At 44.7% G+C, this 16,346-nt stretch overlaps 1 long non-coding RNA gene across 1 annotated transcript; it reads left to right on the top strand.

Moving 5' to 3' along the window:
* The first annotated feature begins 9,424 nt into the window (after window positions 1-9,424).
* Window positions 9,425-16,183, top strand: LOC144458689 (uncharacterized). The gene is made up of 3 exons (XR_013488070.1): window positions 9,425-9,786; window positions 10,599-12,214; window positions 12,738-16,183. It is a non-coding gene; the product is annotated as an uncharacterized LOC144458689 (long non-coding RNA).
* Window positions 16,184-16,346: the final 163 nt, after the last annotated feature.

Here is a 16,346-nt window from a genome sequence, read left to right as displayed (position 1 = left end):
CATGTAAGTTTCCTTGCATTTGTTACAAAATAATGTGAGTTGTGTGGTACTCTCTCAACAGCATCTTTCTGAAGGATTCAGCTTTTTTCCCCCCATTAACTCACTCTGTACCTTTACATGCACAGTTAAGTGGAGCTATGGTTACAGCTCAACTAGGCAATTTAACTGGACTACTGTCCTTGTCCCAGTATACAAGCACTGGAGGGGAATCGATTATTGACCAAAGTATGTCCAACTCTGCTATGACAGGTGGCGATGTGCCCTCTTTCAGGGCTTGTTAGAATTGGGCCTTTTTCAGGTTGACTTGTTGCATCACAGACCAAACAATCAACAAGTTAGCTACACTTAGCTAGCAGCAAACTGGTACTGTGATGGACAACTTAACAGCTCTGTACATTTTGTCTGTTCAAAACTGCATGGCGCTAGATGTAGATTTTGCCACGTTACCGGCTTCCTTTTCTGTTATGCGTTTAATGGTATTCAACCTCTGGGTTAAAGCCCAGGGCGGAAATTGCGGAGCATGTGAAGAGCACCTAGGCCAGTTTGGGTCTGATTGACTGTATACATACAGGAGTAATTCAACTCCCAATCACATGATGTGGGTGTGTTAGTCCAACTTTGAGAAATTTGATTTAGTATGATTTCAGCTGGACAAACATGTTAACATGTATTTTAAATGTCCAGTTTTGGTCAAACTAACACAATAAACCCATTTTCTCTGTCATGTAAACGTATTGAGCGAGTTGTATATCCAATCTGCAAGAAGACATTCTGTTACATGCATACAATCACAAAAATCTTGCAGTCACAGAGTTATCACAACAACTAAGTATTCATCTGCTTAAAGTTTTTCTTAAATTTCACAATGAATCTGTGGACATAATGATTGTTGCAAACATCACTTTCTCATGAAAACATCTTGACAAAATAAGCAATAATTGAGTTTTGTCCCCTTTAAGTCAATATTTGTTTTGCACCAGATGCCATGTGACAGTCATCCACTTAAGATTCAAAAATGTGTCTCATATTTTCATTATGTGCGGTGTTCATGGCATACTAAGGAAGAAAGGCTAATGTACATCTAAGCATAAGAAAAAAAATTACAAGATGAAAGATACATCTTACAGATGCGCTGGGACACATCAATGATTTGACCTGGTGTCATTGGGTGTTTCGGGTCTGTTGACAAATCAGAGACCCTCGCCCAGGCGCCCCGACCGGAGTTGATCAGACTCCAGCATGTGTCCCAGCAGCAGTTGGCCAAGGATCTGCCCTGTTAATCCAAAGCCACATTGTGGCTTTTTCTGCAGCTTCAGTTGCAGCTTTGATAGCCGTCCTCTTTGCCTCCCCAGTGATACCTAGCAGTGTGAACTCCTTGCAGAGTGATCGCCCCACAAATCCTCTGCAGCCCACTTCCAGAGGCTCTCAGCGAGTTTGCCAGCCTTGCCCCCTGCACTGTTCAAAAAGCTCATGGTACTTGGAGCGCTTCCTCTCATTGGCCTCTAGGCCAACAGTAGGTTTGCAGGACTTGGTAGGACATCACGAACAGCTTGGCAAAAAACCTGGTGTGATGGAAGTCTGCTTTCCAGGTGTTGGGCCAGGTCATTTTCTGTTGCAGCACATTTTCCCATTTTGTCCAAGCTCCTTGCTGTCTCCATTCCCACCATCCTGTTGGCTCGTACTTCCTCCCTGCCTGCCCCAACGTCCTCCTGAACAAGGTGTTGCCATTTTCTGCTTTGAGCCTTGTTAACCCTGGTTGCTGGGAAGTAATCAAAGCCTGCATGCCCGGTTGCTATGGACCCCACCAGCATCCTCTGCTCGAGCATTGACTCAGCCACCTCCAGAGATTATTCTGCATTCCACTTCCTGCGTGTACGCACCTGGATGCCAGCCGATGCCACCCACAGATCCCTGGACTCCCTGTACTGCAGAGTTTCCTGTGTCCTTGACACCAATGTACTCTTCTGTGAGGCCACTGATTGGAAGTTGCAGGGTGTTGCTTGTGCTGTACAGAGCAGAGCTTCACAGGTTATAAGGTAGACCAAGCCATCTTCGCAAGTCGTTGCTGATCTTTCTCTCCAGGGTCTCTACTGTTGTCATGGGCATTGTGAATACCAGCAGTGGCCACAGGATACAGGCTGAATGGATTGCTGGTAAATCCAGGCCTTGCACCTCCCTGGCAGAGCGGATTTGTCCACCTTGCTGAGCCATGTCTCAAGCTCTTTGCTGGTTGTCTCGTAGGAGGCAGAGTCTTTAAGGCTTCAGTCAAAAACCTTCCCGAGGCTCTTGACTGGCTGCTCTGTAATGGACAGAATAGTTTTTCTGGCCAGTGAGAACTGGAACCTGTCCACTACTCTCCGCCTCTTGAGCACTAGAGACCTTGATTTTTCTGGCTTAAAGCTTATCCTTGCCCAGGTGATGAGCTTCTCTAGGCCTTGCAGAGTCCACCTGCTGCCCGGGACAGATGTAGTGGTAACAGTGAGGTCATCCTTGAAGGCTCTTATTTGGGGCTGTTGCACTCCAGTGTTGGTCAAGGGGCCTCTGCACTCTACCTCTGCTGATTTGACAATCATGTTCATTACGAGGGCGAAAAGGATGACTGAGTCTGATGTACCCAACCCAGCTGTGACTCTTCATCTGAAAATCCCATAGTAATCCAGGATAAGGTCCATGCTTTTGCTGGGAACATGATGTCAGTGGAGGGCGAGCTCAACGAGCTTGTGAGGGATAGATCCATATGCATTGGCGAGGTCCAGCCATAACACGGTCAGGTCTCCGTTCCCGTCCTGAGCGTTCCTGAGGTCTTCAGCTCCATCAGCACTGTTACTGTAAGTGGATGAAGCTGGTTGAGATGTGCCTACAGCTTAAACTGTAAAAAGAAGCTATCTGTTTAAACTTAAAAAAAGATGGTTTCCGGGCTGCCTTAAGATTTTAAGTTAACCAAATTGGAAAAAAACAAGTTGAACTAATTGGTGGCACGGTGGTGGGGCAGCTCCTTTGTGTGGAGCATGCATGCTCTCCCCTTGTCAGCATGGGTTTTCTCCAGGTTCTCCTGCTTCCTTCTACATTCCAAACACATGCAGGTTAATTGGTGACTCTAAACTGGCCATAGGTGTGAATGTGGTGTGGTTGTCTGTCGCTATGTGTCAGCCCTGTGATAATCTGGCGACCTGTCCAGGATGTACCCTGCACCTGCAACCCCCAACAGGATAAGTGAATACGGAAAGGATGAATTAAGTTGAGGTAATTGTGTAATTGTTCATCGTGTCTTCTCAAATGCAGTCAAAAATGTAAGATAGCCTGGACACCAACTTTAAGTTAAACCAAATAGTTTCTTTTTCAGTGTATGCAAATGTCGTTGTCATCAGACAAAGTCTGATGTGTTTTTTTCACACATCCTGACCTCTAGGTCTAGAATGAACATCATGTGGACGCTGCAGTTTGGCTGAATCTAAATGTCCACTATCTGAACTTGCCTATTGAGCCCTTGCTGACTTTAGTCGCACGTACTCTGACATTAATTTTCAGTTGTCATCATGTAAAGTTTGCAAGGGCAGACTGTAAGCTGCTGATGGACAGTCTTTAAGTCTGTTTCACTTGCTTGGTCCTCAGCCGGAAAAGGGTGGATTGCCCACTCCAGGTCGGGGGGGGAGGTCCTGCCTCAGGTGGAGGAGTTTAAGTATCTCGGGATCTTGTTCACGAGTGAGGGTAGGATGGAGCGGGAAATTGACAGGCGGATTGGGGCGGTGTCAGCTGTGATGCAGGCGCTTAACCGGTCCATTGTGGTGAAAATGGAGCTTAGCCAGAAAGCTAGGCTCTCGATTTACTGGTCAATCTATGTTCCAACCCTCACCTATGGTCACGAGCTCTGGGTAGTGGCCGATAGAACGAGATCGCGAGTACAAGCGGCCGAAATGAGTTTCCTCCGTAGGGTGGCTGGGCTCAGCCTTAGAGATAGAGTGAGGAGCTCGGACATCCGGGAGGGACTCGGAGTAGAGCCGCTGCTTCTCCACATCGAGAGGAGCCAGTTGAGGTGGTTCGGGCAGCTGGTAAGGATGCCTTCCGGACGCCTCCCTTGGGAGGTATTCCGGACATGTCCAACCGGGAGGAGACCTCGAGGCCGCCCCAGGACACGCTGGAGGGATTACATTGCCCGGCTGGCCTGGGAACGCCTTGGGGTGATTACATCGCCCGGCTGGCCTGGGAACGCCTCGGGGTTCCCTCGGAAGAGCTGACGGAAGTGGCTGGGGAGAGGACTGTCTGGGCTTCCCTGCTGAGGCTGCTGTCCCTGCGACCCGGACCCGGATAAGCAGAGGACGACGAGACGAGTACAAGCACTTGTCAGGGAAACGTTAGAGTGAAAGCTACAGTCATATACATGGTGATTACTGCTGTCATTCCTCACACGAGCTGATGAATATCTGCTCATCTGTCCCAGCAGATAACAAGATATAATGCCATGAACGCCTGCAGGCATTTTGTGACTGAACTAAATGATTTTTATACGTTTCTATACCATATGTAAGCTACACACATTCAAATGTAATAAACTGGGTTTTACTTATATTCAAGAGCTGTTGTTTTTCAGCCAGTTTTCTTAGCCTATATATTTGGCATTACACTGCACAGCCCAATTTGATCTCCATCGGGCCAGACCAGTAAAACCATTGCATGGTAACACATAAATAACACTTCAAATTTTCCCCCTTAAGTGTAAAGCAGTGCAAGTACAGTGCCTTGCAAAAGTATTTATGCCCTTGGCATTTTTCCTATTTTGTTGCATTACAGCCTGTCATTTTTATTTGGATTCTTCTGTAATGGACCTAAACAAGTCAAATTTGGTGAAGAGAAATGGCGCCACAACAAACCTGCCAAGAGAGGGCTGCCCATCAAACTCAAGGTTCAGGCTAGTGTTGGGCACGGCAGTTCTTTAGATGTTACTGAATCACTAGAATCAGTTCACTAAAAAGATTCGTTCAAAAGATTTGTTCAAAAGATTCATTTACCGAATCGTTCAGCGCTTGGCGGGAGGAGCCTGCGACTCCAACTCACTGAACTGATACACGGCTGAACGATTCATGTTTCAGTTCGGAGAGTGATATTGTGTTCTTCTATTCATATACAGTACAGGCCAAAAGTTTGGACACACCTTCTCATTCAATGCGTTTTCTTTATTTTCATGACTATTTACATTGTAGATTCTCACTGAAGGCATCAAAACTATGAATGAACACATGTGGAGTTATGTACTTAACAAAAAAAGGTGAAATCACTGAAAACATGTTTTATATTCTAGTTTCTTCAAAATAGTCACCCTTTGCTCTGATTACTGCTTTGCACACTCTTGGCATTCTCTCGATGAGCTTCAAGAGGTAGTCACCTGAAATGGTTTTCCAACAGTCTTGAAGGAGTTCCCAGAGGTGTTTAGCACTTGTTGGCCCCTTTGCCTTCACTCTGCGGTCCAGCTCACCCCAAACCATCTGGATTGGGTTCAGGTCCGGTGACTGTGGAGGCCAGGTCATCTGCCGCAGCACTCCATCACTCTCCTTCTTGGTCAAATAGCCCTTACACAGCCTGGAGGTGTGTTTGGGGTCATTGTCCTGTTGAAAAATAAATGATCGTCCAACTAAACGCAAACCGGATGGGATGGCATGTCGCTGCAGGATGCTGTGGTAGCCATGCTGGTTCAGTGTGCCTTCAATTTTGAATAAATCCCCAACAGTGTCACCAGCAAAACACCCCCACACCATCACACCTCCTCCTCCATGCTTCACAGTGGGAACCAGGCATGTGGAATCCATCCGTTCACCTTTTCTGCGTCTCACAAAGACACGGCGGTTGGAACCAAAGATCTCAAATTTGGACTCATCAGACCAAAACACAGATTTCCACTGGTCTAATGTCCATTCCTTGTGTTTCTTGGCCCAAACAAATCTCTTCTGCTTGTTGCCTCTCCTTAGCAGTGGTTTCCTAGCAGCTATTTGACCATGAAGGCCTGATTGGCGCAGTCTCCTCTTAACAGTTGTTCTAGAGATGGGTCTGCTGCTAGAACTCTGTGTGGCATTCATCTGGTCTCTGATCTGAGCTGCTGTTAACTTGCGATTTCTGAGGCTGGTGACTCGGATGAACTTATCCTCAGAAGCAGAGGTGACTCTTGGTCTTCCTTTCCTGGGTCGGTCCTCATGTGTGCCAGTTTCGTTGTAGCGCTTGATGGTTTTTGCGACTCCACTTGGGGACACATTTAAATTTTTGCAATTTTCCAGACTGACTGACCTTCATTTCTTAAAGTAATGATGGCCACTGGTTTTTCTTTAGTTAGCTGATTGGTTCTTGCCATAATATGAATTTTAACAGTTGTCCAATAGGGCTGTCGGCTGTGTATTAACCTGACTTCTGCACAACACAACTGATGGTCCCAACCCCATTGATAAAGCAAGAAATTCCACTAATTAACCCTGATAAGGCACACCTGTGAAGTGGAAACCATTTCAGGTGACTACCTCTTGAAGCTCATCAAGAGAATGCCAAGAGTGTGCAAAGCAGTAATCAGAGCAAAGGGTGGCTATTTTGAAGAAACTAGAATATAAAACATGTTTTCAGTTATTTCACCTTTTTTTGTTAAGTACATAACTCCACATGTGTTCATTCATAGTTTTGATGCCTTCAGTGAGAATCTACAATGTAAATAGTCATGAAAATAAAGAAAACGCATTGAATGAGAAGGTGTGTCCAAACTTTTGGCCTGTACTGTATGTGTTGCCATAATCTGACATGTATAATTAGCTGTCATTCATATTTATTGCTGCAATTCTCATCTTTTAATTCTATTCATAATTTTGTTGACATTTGTATATTTGCTCTACTACTATTTTTTTCAGCCATTAATCACTCACTTATATTTCGTTCTATTGCTAGTTATTTTATACAGTACTTGTCACATGATGTGTTGTACTGTACGTGTGTTTTTGCTGTGGGAATTTGGCAAAGTAAAAGTTATTTCACTCCGAGATAACTGAAGTGCCTAATAGAAATGAACAAACTCCCGGATACTTACTGTGTAGTTCGTTCAGTGAACATACCACAGTACTCAGTGATCCGTTCACTGAACGTACTGCGGATCACTGAGTCACTTAACGTGCACACTTTTGCACAGTTACCTCATAATGAGAGGATCTGACAGTCTAAGCCACGCGTTTTCTCAAACTGCGGGTTTTATACACTACTTGTTACATGCTGTGGTATAATGTACGTGAGTTGTTGCTTGCTGTGGCAATTTAGCAAAGTTAAAAAAAAGTTATTTTTCTCCAGGATCAATAAAGTGCCTATTACACTTGAACACACCACACCCCCAGTCTCTGTGCAGCAGCTGCTGCTCTGCACTGACTGGTGAGTCTCACTCTTCTCATTACTGCTGTCAGCCTAACGTTTTAAGTTTGTTTATCTGGAAACTAAATCTGTTAAAACAACAGGGAGGTGTGTGTATATGTTTATGTGGCTTGACTCCTGGCTACATTAGCCGTTAGCTTGGAGAAAACGGTCCCCATGAAAGTGTATCCCTGAGAGGCAATGATCGGGTGATTCGTTCACCGAGTAATTCATCAGGCGGGTAGGCGGTCCCTCTCTCCCTGCAGCCTGGCTGGCTCTGCCTCGCGAGTGATTCATTATTCACACGGACACAGTTCAGGAAGTGATTCCGTTCAGTACGTTCACTTAAAAGATTTGTTCTTTTGAACGACACATTTGTGACCGACACAACACTAGTTCAACAAAGATAACCCTAAGGAGCTGGAAAGCTCCACAGCTGAGAGTGGTGTATTTGTCCATAGGACCACTTTGAGCCGTACACACCACAGAGCTGGGCTTAATGGGGGAGTAGCCAGAAAAAAGCCATTGCATGGAGAAAGAAATAAAAACATGTTTCAAGTTTGCCAAAAGGCATGTGGGAAACTCCCCACATATGGAAGAAGGTACTCTGGTCATATCAGATTGAAGTTGAACTTTCTGGCCACTCTTCCATAAAGCCTAGCTCTGTGTCTGATGGTTGGGTACAGCAGTGCTCTTCAGAAGTGTCTTTCTCGCTTATTTGGCAGTAGTTTTACATAACCCTCTTGAGAGAAATGCTCAGTGCAAATACTGAGCTGTATCAGTCAGTCTTGTGTGTGGAGTGTTGTCTATATTCAATGCAGCTAGCCACAGCTGTTTTCATCTCTTTGTTTGAACAGCCTGGAAAAAACACAAGCATTAAAGAGGACCTATTATGCTTTTTGGGGTTTTCCCCCTTCTTTAGTGTGTTTTATAGCATTTTTCTGCCTCTATAAGTTCTGCCAAGTTAAAAAAAAAAAAAAAAGGCCAGGCTAAAGGGAGTTCTGTCTCCCCACAGACACACAGCTCCTGAGCTGCCTGAAATGGCTCGTTTGAATTTCCCGCCTTTACTTCCGCGAAGTTATTTCCTAACAATGTAACAAATTAGCAATGCACACAGTGCCTGCCTGCCGGCCACTGAGCTGCACCCTCAACCAAACCTGCTCCGAGTAGAGCTGGAGCAGAGGCTGCAGAATTTGAACCGTTGAGGAGCTGTTGAGGAGACACCATGTCTAGGAAAATGACGCTGCTTTCTTCATTGTGACCAAAAATTGCCCTCGTTTGGACTGCCGAAGGAAGAAGGAACAAAGAAGAGGTGGTTGGAATTTATTTTTGATACAATTCCTTCACAATACAACCCAGATATTTTATTGTGTTCCCTCTATTTTCCTGAGGACTGCTTCACAAACTGGCAAGTTTACTGCTGCATTTTCAAAACGATTACACTTGAAAGATGGAGAAGTTCCCACTTTGTTGGGCAAAGCTGGAGATTCGGGCTCACAACCTGCAAGTATGCTTAATGAGTTGCAAATTTGTTGTGTAAAAACAAATTAGAAAGCTGCTACCGAGTGTTGAAGTGTGGAGTAGATGGCTGTAGATGGCTGTAGAAGCTAACGTTAGGCTGAACAACCAGTGCTTAGTTGTAGGCCTCAGCTAACTGGCTAACCTAAAGCTATTGTTGTTTCGAAATGCTTTTGCAGTACAGTAAGTCAAACTGCCAGCTGGGTGGTCTCAGTACGATGAATTTAACTGAATTTAATGACTGAATTGTGGAGAATCAACAGAGCTAATAATGTTCCGCATGTCCATATTGACAAAAGTTGAAATATTTCTATGTGTGATGCCTAAGTTAAGCAGCTACTGCCGTTAATGTGTGGCTTTTATGTTCTCTCCCTTTTCCTTTGTGTTTTACACAGCATTATAGCAATAGGTCTCAGCTAACTGGCTAACCAATGTTATTGTTTTGAAAGGCTTTTGCTACGTGGTGTACAGTAAGTTAAATTGCTAGTCTCAGTAGGATGAATTTAACAATTAAATTGTGGCTCCAACAGAGCTAGCAATGTGCAGCATGTCCATATTGACAAAATCATCAGAAATTATCGAAGACCGTAGTATTGATGGGGTCTGCCCATTGGTCTGACATCCCATTGTTCCAACCATATTAAACCCATTGTTCCGAAGCAGTTGTTCCGAAATCATCATGATGGTCATCAAGGTCTGGTTAGGTTTAGGCACAAAAACCACTTGGTTAGGGTTAGGAAAAGATCATGGTGTGAGTTAAAATGAAAAAGAAAGTGGCAAACACATAAGCCGTGAGCCTGCTTCACCTCAAGCCTTTCCCAGCTGACCCAGAGCCGGTTGCGGAGCCGCCGGGAGCCGGGTTGTCAGACCAATGACATGGAGCCGTATTGATAAGCTCTGAAGGTATGTTCTTTTATCGGTACTTTTACACATTTTGGTTTAATTCATTATCATCCTGCAGCCTCTCATCTGCGCTCTGTGCCGGGGCTGAACTCCTCCACGTACACACACATCCACACATACACGCACACACCTACACGACACGGTAGTCAGTGAATAGCTGAGTGGCCGTGGAGGAAACAAAATGAAGATAACTCAAAAATTACTTGACTTGACGGCAGCCACACTCGTTACTGTAAGTGAAATTAAACCTTAGCGAGTAAGAAGCCAATAATTTATCAATGTGATATTCAGTATGCTCCGTCACTAACGTTATGTTTTACACAAGGACAACACGCTAGTTCAGCTTATAGAGAATTGTTCCTAATAAGCTCAAATGACAGCTTTCTGTATGTAGAATAACTTAGTTTGACACTTATCTTAAAGTTGGGCAGATACTCAACAGCCCCTCCCTTCTCTACCAGCACTATATTACTTGCAACAGTGAATCACATCAGCAGAGAGGGAGCAGGACAGAGGACAGGGGGACAGAGGACAGGAGGAATGACTTAGTGACTACTAAAAACTAAACTTCACTCAGTATTGTGATGTCAGGAATATTATTTATATTAAATTAATATAATTTCTAAAAAGCAATTATTTAGAAAAGAAAAAGAACTGATAAGAGTACCGATAAAGTACCGAATCGATAAGGAGTATCGATAAAAGTAGTAGTATCGATAAAATCTTAACAATACCCATACCCATATTCCTAATGACTGTTTTCATTTGGTGCAATATCAGTTTAAGATACTTAATTTTCCTTTGTCTTTTAGAGTACATCACAACAAGGCCCTGGTGCTCAACACCTCTCCAGTACAGCCAGATTCCAGGATGTAGGATGCCAAACCAACCCTCCACAAACCATCTCAGTGGGCATCTCAAAAAAAGGTAGTGGTCAGCACACACCTGTACAGGGCTACTCTAAGGGAGCAGCCCAAGAAGCAAAGGTACGTAACGCAGAAATTATATGTGTTTTTGTCTTTAAGATACAGTACCTGGAAATATTTTACAGTACTGAAATGCTGTCGGGTGGCACGGTGGTGTAGTGGTTAGCGCTCTTGCCTCACAGCAAGAGGGTTCCCTTCTGTGCGGAGTGTCAGCGTGGGTTTTCTCCGGGTACTCTGGCTTCCTCCCACAGTCCAAAGACATGCAGGTTGGGGATAGGTTAATTGGTGACTCTAAATTGCCCGTAGGTGTGAATAAGAGTGTGAATGGTTGTCTGTCTGTACGTGTTAGCCCTGTGATAGTCTCATGACTCAACATGTAACCCTGGCGACTCTGTTATTACAGAGGAATCAGAGCAAAACTGTATTCTTTTAATTTAGTTTCACTCTCAGCAAAGGCTGTAAAAACAGACCCTATATGCTGTAATTTGTAAATAATTGTATTTTTTATTACCAACATAATAACATCACATAAAATATATGAAATAGTTGTGGCAACACTTGAAATATATACAAGAAAGGTGGACTCAGGGAAACACTTAATTTAAAAACACAAGGAAATCAATATTTAAATTCAATATTTTACAGACTGTAGATGATGTGATGAGGCTCGTCTTCCCCCAAATCCCCATCCCAAAGGATCTGGCATCCCAGTATGATGGTCACTCACAGGAGGAAGTGGTTGCGTTACATGTCTCTCACTTCAGCCAAGGGGCAGCACGAGGCCAACGCAGTGACCAGCTGGATCAGGAAACTCGTATCCAGAGTACAACACAGGACGGGATGGATGCCTGAATAGAATAGAATAGAGGGTCATGAGCTTGGTTGGATAGCTCAGGGCTTCTGCCCTTTTCTATCCATCGTTGGTGTCTTGGGTAGTGGCAGAGGCAAAAGGAGCAAAAGGACCTCAGATGTTAGAGGACACATGTGGACCAAGGCCAGAAACAAGAGGAAGACAGAAGAAAAGACGAAAAGGGAGTAAAATAAAGAAAGCGAGAAAGAATGAGAGAGAAGACTTTTGTGTGTTATTTATGTTGATGTATATGTATGCATGTAGGTGATGTTAGGAAGCAGTGGTGGAATAGTGTTCTGTGTGTGTAGGGTTGATTGCTTGGTTAAGGTGGGTCGGGTGGTTAGGGAGATTTGGCCAACTGTAAGATGAATGACGGGGGTGGCAGCTGTTAGGTCTATTTCCTGTATGGTTTTCTGGAGGGCAGATTGTTGGATGCAGTCTTCAAATATCTCTACGCTATTGTTTGGTGTCTTTGTCTTATAGTCTTGCTGCCTGTTATGGTGTGTATGTAATGGTTGCTGATGAAGGACGGGAGTCTGTGTGCCAGTTTCACTGCCTTGTTTTGGATTGTTTGCAGGCGTTGGAGTTGGTTGCTGGAGATGGTGATCCAGGCGGGGACAGAGTACTCGAAGAGCAGTCGGATGTGTGATAGGTAAACTTTGATTACTGTGAAGGAAGGGTGATGCGCCATGCTTTCCGCAGAGGGCTTTGAGATGGCTGAGTCTATTGTTTGCTTTTTGTTCCAGATTGTTGATGTGTTTTGTCCAGGTCATATTGTTCTAAAACGTTATCCCGAGGAATGTTGCTGTATTGCTCATGTTTATTGTCTGGTTGTAGAGTGTTAGGTTGATGGTGTTTGACTGCAGGTGTGGGTTTTTAGTGAAGAGGATGCATTGTGTCTTGCCAGGGTTGAATTTGATTCTCCATGTTTGACCATGTATGAAGTTTCTTGGCTGCAAGTTTAGGACATTTGGAGGTGGACCAGTAACAGAGATAGTCAGCGAACTGTGAGACTTTGGTGGCTGGGGGGTAGTAGATGTCAGATATGTACACGTTAAGCACTTTCTGCTGTGCCAACGCACCTGATGACAGAAGCTGATTATCCTGGTGTGCGAAAGCCTCTTCAATACAAATTTGTGACACAGCTGACTTCAGGTTTGCTACCTTACTTTCAGCATCTGGGGCTCTTACCAGTAACTGGAATCCAAGATGACAAGCTTCAAGGAAGTCAACGCACTCAGCACCAACTGGGCTTCTACGTACGAATTCTCTAATGAAGATGCAGAGAGGATTTTGATCCCTAATGAGGTCCTTGCCACAACAATGTCCTGTGATGAGCTGAAAATCAAACTGGAGCGCCTTCACCAGAAAGAGACACACCTAGGTATGCATGCCTCCACTTTGAGTGAATATTGGAGGAACAAGAAAATCCACAGGGATCTGCACATTCAAAAAGCCCCAACTATTGGTAAGACTGATGAAAATTTCATTAAACATTGGGGAGAAATTCTGAACATGTGTTCTCTAGATTTAATGCTACTGATAATTGAATAATGTTCCTCTGATGCACAAAAACTAAAGACTGAGATTCATGCACAAGAGGAAGAACTTAAACAAAAATTTGGGCATGACTTTACGTCTATTGACACTGCCATAAAAGAGTCTATTAATGAATATAAAGAGAAGCTTCATGCCACAAAACTGAGAAAATATAAAAGGGACACTGACTAGACTACCTTAGAAATGAAGTCTATGAATGGGAAACAAAAGCACCCTCCCTTCAACCTGCAGCTCCTCAACGACCAAGTGGAATATCACGGCCACCTCCCGGCAATCTCTGTGGACCGGATCCAGTCCCAGAACACAGGGGACGCCGCTTCTGTGATGATCGTCGCTTCGGTGATGAGTCATGTATGGACAGTGACTTCACAATGGACAGTGACTCTAGCACCCCACCTCGCAGTACATCATTTTTAGGAACACGCAAAAAAGTCTACTGACGAAAAAAAGATGCAGATGGGGAAAACGGGCATCAAAGAAGGCAGTACCGCCCCTTGATACGCAGTCACTCCTAACGGTAATTAACATATCTTCAAAAGAACTGTCAAATGATCAAGTAACATTGTTGTCAAAAGGACTCCATTTTACCCAACAATAGTGGGGTTAATAGTTTTGGCCTTAAGGTGGATCTTTTTAAATGTTTTCGTCAAATTAAACGGAAGCACTTTTTTCGAAAAATCCTATTTCTCCTTGTGCGTCAGTCAATCATTTTAAACCTAAGAGTTCTTTTTGTCCTAATGTTCCAAATCACTCTTTTAACACATTTTATAGAATTGTTGAGCAGGAGGTTTTAAAAGCTAATGAACAACCCTTTAAGGTGTCAAACAATCTGTCTCAGGGTGAAAAGAAAGCCCTTTCTGAACTAATTAAGTGTAACAACATAGTTAGTAAGCCAGCGGACAAGGTGGAGCTCTGGTGGTCCAGGATACTGTGGTGGCAAAACAACTATTTAATGAACAGTTTAAAGAGAAAGTCTTCACACGTCGGCTGTCTTTCTTGAGTTTTAATAAGCATTCATGAATGGAGACACACACACATACAACCGCATGAACAGTCAGTCAGTGAGTGACTACATATGGGGCGGCAGTAGCTCAGTCCATAGGGACTTGGGCTGGGAACCGTAGGGTCGCCTGTTCGAGTCCCCGTCCGGACCAAAATATGGAGTGTGGACTGGTGGCTGGAGAGGTGCCAGCTCACCTCCTGGACACTGCCGAGGTGCCCTTGAGCAAGGCACCGAACCCCCCATCCACTCGGGGCGCCTCACCAAGGGCAGCCCCCTCACTCTGACATCTCTCCACTTTGTGCATGTATAGGTCCTGTTTGTGCATGTGCGTGTCTTTCGTACCTGTGTGTAACTGACAAGCAAGAGTGAGGGGATTAATAAAGTAAATAAATTTAAACTTAACTTAAAACTATAATCAGGCTCAATCTTCTTTGAGGTTTTGCTCTGTCCAGACCCCACTGTAATGAAACTCTGTTTTCTTAGTAGTATTAGATGTAAGTCAAATTTGTGGAAGCAAAAATCAATCTCAAAAAATGCACAAACTTATCACTTTAAAGGAAATTTTTTTTTCCCTTTACCCGAAAACACGCATGACTTGCAAAAAGGAAATAAAGAAAAAACGCGCTTCACTCACTCTGCCTGTTCCACTTTGATAGCAAGTGTCTCTACTTCTCTAACCCAGACAGCTTCTCACCACCTTTTCTTCCGCCTTTAACGGCTGAAATAATCAGGTGTCGTGTTAGGTTCCTAACCTACACTACTTAAGGTCCCTGACCTAAACCGAGCTCACCACTTTTCCTGCACTCTGCTTCCCAGAAATGGTGCCTGGCATGTCTGCCAACCTATCTCAGTAGGTGGAAAAGGTTTTTCCTGTGCAGTCCTCAAAACTCATCAGAAAAGACAGCAAGGTGTTGACAGCCACCAAGTTCGTTGGACCCCAACGGTGAAGGGAATCCCGGTTTTCCAGACGTCAGGCCCTCCTCTCAACCTTCCTTTGTGGGGGAGTTTGAGGTGTAAGAGCCTTGGCTCTTGCTGTGCACACAGTCTTCACACCTTCAGTCCAGAATTCCAGAATCCGCTCACAGATGAGGTCCCTTCGTGGTCGCCAATTTTGTGGTGGCAAAACAATTATTTAATGAACAGTTTAAAGAAAAAGTCTTCACACGTCGGCTGTCTTTCTTGAGTTTTAATAAGCATTCATGAATGGAGACACACACACACATACAACCGCGTGAACAGTCAGTCAGTGAGTGCCTAGCAAGTCCTCTAGCCCTGCTATCTTTATAGTTCCCATAACACATGCACATCAACAGTCAAAATATGTGGCGCCTGCAGTAGATAGGTTGGTTTGACATTCCTAAGACACAACATCTCTTGAGACTAACAAGGACGCTTGGGGCTCTAGTTTCCCGGCGCAGCGCAGGTGGCGCAGGGTGGCGAACCCCGCGCAGAGCTAGTTTCGAGCAGCGCAACCCGAGGCGCGCTCAGTTTGGTAGTTTGGTAGACCGAGGTGAGCTGAGATGGGTGTGGCGGCGCAGCAGGGGGAGGTGTCGACAGATCCAGCTTGGCGCAGTGACAGTTTCGTGCCAAAAGGCTTCGCCGAAGGTGCGCTAAAAGCTCGCCATCTGAAACCAGGTGTACTGTCAGCGCAGGGGGAGCACAGCCTGTGTAAGCCGAAGTTTGGCTGACCGGCAGATGGTGCGCACACGTCACCAAAACCTCACAGGCAGGTTTCCAGAATATCAGGCACATTAACGATGCAATAAATACCCAAAAACCACTATTCAATGCAGTAATCTGCAATCAGCACATCAATGTATCTCTATACCGACTGTCCCGTCACATCTGATGTCAGATCAAAGGGGACTGGCACCGTTTGGCACGCGTAATGGAAACCGAACCTGATTTGATTAACACAGCAAACTAATGAGTTCACATCCCTCTCAGCCAACCACAAACAGCCACATCATCAGATAAGGAGTATATATTCAGGATTTGTCATCTTAGAAAAGTCAAAAGAAAAGAAACAGAGTGAGACTGCGAGAGAGAAAGCGAGAGAGCGCGCGCGCACGAGAGAAGCGCAACATTGATTTACAATTGTGGTGACCTCCTCCCAGGCTACCTTTGCATCATCAGCCCGTGGAGGTCTGCTCGCAGTTCCATATATTCGGACACTGCGAGCAGACCTCCTGGACCAAAACATAAGTTTCCTCCTGGGAGG

This window comes from Epinephelus lanceolatus, chromosome 18 (assembly GCF_041903045.1).
Source record: "Epinephelus lanceolatus isolate andai-2023 chromosome 18, ASM4190304v1, whole genome shotgun sequence".
In the NCBI taxonomy this organism is placed as follows: Eukaryota; Metazoa; Chordata; class Actinopteri; order Perciformes; family Serranidae; genus Epinephelus; species Epinephelus lanceolatus.
The sequence above is the reverse complement of the archived record's forward strand: the minus strand, read 5'-3'. Positions and strand labels throughout refer to the sequence as shown.